The following is a 5186-nucleotide window of genomic DNA, read 5'->3' as shown; positions in this document are numbered from 1 at the left end:
ATAATCCCCTCCCGAACCATCACAAAGACTCCCGCCTCGAATTAATTAATTTCAATGAGCGCTCCCCCCTCCCATCAACTCCAACTCCTCCTGACCACCCAAGAGATCCTCGAACACGTCCAGACTTGTCCCCCACCCCCTAAACTCCTCAAATACCCGTTTCTCCGTTTTGCCGATATAAACCGAAGTGGATTCCTCCACTCGCTCGGTAACTCCAACTAGACGATAAGCACGTGTCCTGTGGAGTACAATATCCCCCTTCAAGTGAAACAGAATCGAGTCTAACTCCCCCCCTCGACCCCCACCCCCCACTCAACAGACCCACCCCACTCCCAAGAGTTTACAAACGAAATAGAAACGAGGACGTACACTATTTGCGCACACAACTGGGAATTTTGTGGTTGTATGGGGTAAGCCCGAACCGGCAGGGTTGCCAGATATTCCAGAGGTCTCGTCGCAAGTGATCCCTCTTCATATCGCCCAAAGTCGGTGCTGGTGTTGCCAAAAAATCGCTTATTTTTTGTATAATTATTTTATCAGCAGGCCGCGAATGAATACGTGCATGTTTAATATAATAAAATTCGACAAAGTTCGATTTTCATGTATCAAAAGCTGGCTAGGCCAAACTGGAAACATCGAATTTGGNCAAGGGTCCAACTAAGGGCTATAGCTCATTCTGGCCCTTGTGGCCCTCAATTTCAGACCCTTCATTTCCGACCCTTAATTTTTTTTTTTTTTACGGCCTCGGAGTCCCTTTTTCGGGTCCCATTCGGCACTCTATCCAACCCTATGCATGCGGCTGTGGATTCTACACTGTACCGCATTCGCACTTCTATAGAACAGAAGTAGCATGGGGAAACCACAGAAAACCTATGCCGGTACAAGCGGTTCCTCTATTAGCAACCTCCCTCCCGCTCGCCGGAGCCTTCCGTTGAAAAATTCGGTTCCACAGGGAATCGAACTCACAACCTTTCGCACACTAGACTTGCGTCTAATCCACTCGGCCACCGACGTCGGTGAATTTGGTATATTGCAATAGAATTAGGGAATTTTTTCCTAATTTTTTATAATAATTCTCAATTTTTCCTGTTTATATATTTTTCAAGGCCTCGCCAGGTTGTCATTAAGGTACTTCCGCAGTAAGTATACTTGGTGAAAATTTCGAAATGGTATAAAGACGCAATATTTGAATCATATGTTGTTGACCACATTAAAAAGATATTCCCAAAATTTCAAGTCCCTGGTCCACCCCATTTTTGAGATATGCATCGCCAAACATTTCAATTTTTGTGTTTTTCCCATTTTTGACGGTGTATATCTCGAAAATGGGGTGGACAAGGTACTTGAAATTTTGGGAATATCTTTTTAATGTGGTCAACAACATATGATCCAAATATTGCGTCTTTATACCATTTCTAAATTTTCACCAAGTATACTTACTGCGGAAGTTCCTTAAGCTAGCAAGACCACCAATAAAAAGACGTAATTTAATTTTTTCGCAAATTTGAAGGGTTTGCAAATTCCGCAACGCATCCGTAGAGCTTGCAAAAAACAAAAAAATGAAAAATTATAACTCATAATTAAATATTGAATTGACTTCAGAAACAAGAAACTAAACGGTGTGTTCATTTTCAGTATGGAATGATTTACAAACGGAAATATCAGGGGAGGGTCTCTATTTAATCTCAAAACATGGACGGATTAATTATTGGAGTTCATTTAATAATTAACTCTAATGAATTAATGTACGTAAACAAGAAAATCGGTAATTTGTTAAAGTAGATGTTACGAATCCTCCCATATTTCATCAGATCAAGATTTTTAAAAAATTCCAATATAATATTTTTTCCTCGAGCCCTAAACATTACGACCACGCCAAATTATCGCCAAACTGCTAACGCCCATATTTAGACGCCAAAAGAACTTCGAAAATCGCCCATTTGGCGGCAAATCCCCCAATCCGGGAACTTTGAATAGATACGAGGACGTACACCTACTCGCGCACACAACTGGGAATTTTGAGTTTGTATGGGGTAAGCCCGAACCGGTTACTACGGTCTTGTGAAATTGAACTAGAAGACATACTCTTTACCTTGCCTGAGTACACGTACATTCTCTCTCTCTATCCATCCTTCCTCCCCCCACCCCTTGATTCGTATTCCCACCGCGACGACGGAGGCGCATGGGGTGGGGGGGACTAGACACTGAACTGAAGTGCCGAAAGACGGAGTGGGAGCGAGCGAGGGGGGGGGGCTAAATATATATAGAGTGAGTGTGGCATCCATAATTCGTTGTATCGCGTACGTCGGGGGAAATTCACGTGCTATTAATTTCCTCTCCCCGAGAATATACGGTTTTATGCTATATATTAACGTTAACAGACCGGATGAATGAATCTACGAGATAGAAGCTGGAATTCCCCCATTTTTGTGACAATTTTTTTTTGAAAAGCTGGGAAAATAATTGCAGATGTGGAACAAAGGAAGTAAGGGAGATGAATTAATCCGCAAGTTGGGAGGTTTTTTTTTCTGGCGGTGAGAAGTGACGAGAGATGTCTCGTCGCTGTGTTCTGTTGTGTTCGAATACGTCGAACAAGGATAATGGACTCGTGCTTTGAAAGGAGAAGATGCGGAAGGGGGCGGGGGCTATTGCGGGGAATGAGAGTGAGAATAATGCAGAGTCAGGTGGAACAATGGGGGTAAATTTTTAATGTAATCATTCCGTTTCGCCAGAGGGACAATTTCAAGGAGTTGTCTTTTTTTAGGTGTCCTGGACGTTTCAGTGGATGACGCAGAGGAAACGGAATCAGGAATTCATGAGAATGTTTTTTCCTAGTCAGGACGACATTCTTTTGTTTGAATATTTGATGGGATGGGAGTACAATTCCAGAGAATGGAAATATTGTAGTAAAAGTTGAATGAGCGAATGAACATTATCGAGGAATTCGGGTTCCGGGAGGAATGAGTAGGAGATGAATTCAGTAGTAAAGTGGCAAAACGGTTTAAGTCGACTTATCTCTTAGTTGAGTTTTTGAAGAATATCTCCGAATTTAGAGGAGATAACGAAATTTTTGTAATAAACTTTTTTCTAGAGCAAATTGAGTGCTACAAAAAAGGTCTTGATAAAAATTTAGCTATCTCCCTTAGATTCCGAGATATTCAAGGGAAAATGGCCAATAGTCAAAATCGACTTGAACCGTTTTACCACTAAGCTACTGAATTCCATGTCAGTTACGTGTAGATTTTATGTAAATCAGTAGAAAGATGAATAAATCCAATCTGCAAGCGTATTCTACTTGAAATTTTTGAAATTACTATTCCCGTTTCCATGCACAATTAAAATTCACTGAAACACCTAGCGAATTCGATGGAAAATTTTGTTGGATAATAGAGGTGAATTTTTTAAAAAATTCCTGAATTTTCTGCTTCCGAATCGAAGCTTTGTAATCGTTTAAATTCAAGTTTTGGAACTTTGTCATCTTTCTCTCAGTGCAGATATGAAATGTGAACAAGAAAATGAACTGCACTAGATTATTGTCAATTCGCGACCTTTCGCTTATAATGTAAGCTTCCCCCCGCGTCTGCAGACCAAACCAATACAAAACCGAAATAAATTAATGAAATATTTCGAAACGTACGTTAATAAACGTCAGAAATTAACTTGATCTCAATCGTTTATTAATTTTATTCTTAATTAGATAATTAATTTTTCGTATTCTGACGTTTATTAACGTGCGTTTCGAAATAATTTTCGTTAATTTCTTTCTGTTTTGTACTTAATGATCGTCAGAAATGAATTAATTTATTCTTAATTCTCTATCGATTGTACTCTTGAGCCTGAGGAAACGAAAATTATAAGCGAAACGTCGCGAATTGACAATAATCTAGTGCCTTTTATTGCGTTCTCCACATTTCCCATGGCCCTACTACTGAACTTCATAATGTCACCCGCAACAAATAATTTCCCCGTAAACGGGAAGTAGCACGAGTGCAGTAATCCCGATTGTCCATGAATACAGCGCTTCCCAGCAATCCCAAAAAGACACTTGAGAGGTGTCCGCCTGAGACGAGAAAAAAAATCCCGCGACTGTATTAGGACTCCCAACATGACGCAGAAAAGCGTTGAATATCGGGGAAATGGGTGTACAGTAATCTGCATGAAATTACGGAATTACACCATTAGTAGAGGTGGGCATTAACGCAGCAGAGAGTAAAGCTCAGGGTCTCCAACTGCACCAGACACTTCTGCTACATCTAGCCCCCAAGTACCAACACAAAGTACTGGTAAATCTGACTTTCCAAGTTCTCGTGTAACATTATGCACTTACTGTGTTCATACTGTTGTACGTAAATAAGTGAATGGAGGATGGGACAGAGTGGGTTGGTATGGAGAAGGTGTACATAGTTTGAAATCACGTCTGGTGACTCGAGAGTCAGAAGGACACTAGGCAAAATCCCACTTCATGCCTTGCTGTTGCATTGTCAACCATGTGAAATTCATTACTCACCAGTCGTGTGTACCACTGCTTGTGTCTGTCTCACATGGTCGGGAGGGGGCGGCTTAATCATCGGAAATTACATTAGAGACACTGTGTGCAAACGTCAACCATACGTGGTTCCTACAATTGAAATTAGATGGGTTTGAAAATTGCGGGGAACGAAAATTACATGAATTGCTGATTGGGGTTTATTGAGGCTTTGACCCTTTTTACTTGTTCTATTGTGATTTTCTTGGAATGGGGGGAACGACGTGGATGTCCGACACGGGATGCGATATCAGTGACGTCTTTCAACATTTTCAGACTGCAGTTATACACTCAGAGAAAAACAAACACGTTGTCAAACGAGTGTTTGGGCCAACAAAATCGCTAGTTGAAACGTGCTAAAGAGAATTTGTTTGGTTCGAATTTGAAAGTATCAAACATGAATAATTGCTCTGCTTTCGACAGCAGCGAAATATTTGGCTCAAGAGGCGGATAATTCACAACAGACGGTGCCTTTTTAGGATGAAAATATCTCATATAGAGGGAAATTTATCAACAAATGTGGACGTCCGCATGAAAAGGGACCACTTTGTCGATTCTAGTTTCCGAGATATTCACGTTTTTGTCTCAGCAACTCCCATTTACACCCATGTTAAAGTATTTTTTTCATCTGCTCCGGCGACGTCATTTTTCACCTTATGAG

General features: G+C 40.8%; 1 long non-coding RNA gene across 1 annotated transcript in view; it reads right to left on the bottom strand.

Moving 5' to 3' along the window:
* LOC107039256 overlaps positions 1-4809 on the bottom strand; it is a 7067-nt gene extending 2258 nt beyond the window's left edge. Inside the window, exons 1-2 of the long non-coding RNA XR_001460950.1 lie at positions 4712-4809; positions 4508-4618 (exon numbers count right to left, since the gene is read on the bottom strand). This is a non-coding gene — a long non-coding RNA (uncharacterized LOC107039256). The remainder of the gene's footprint in view (positions 1-4507; positions 4619-4711) is intronic.
* Positions 4810-5186: the final 377 nt, after the last annotated feature.

The sequence above is a fragment of the Diachasma alloeum genome, unplaced genomic scaffold (genome assembly GCF_001412515.2).
Source record: "Diachasma alloeum isolate Michigan unplaced genomic scaffold, Dall2.0 Dall_scaffold_00295, whole genome shotgun sequence".
Classification (NCBI taxonomy): domain Eukaryota; kingdom Metazoa; phylum Arthropoda; class Insecta; order Hymenoptera; family Braconidae; genus Diachasma; species Diachasma alloeum.
This window is presented reverse-complemented; position numbering and strand designations above follow the sequence as displayed.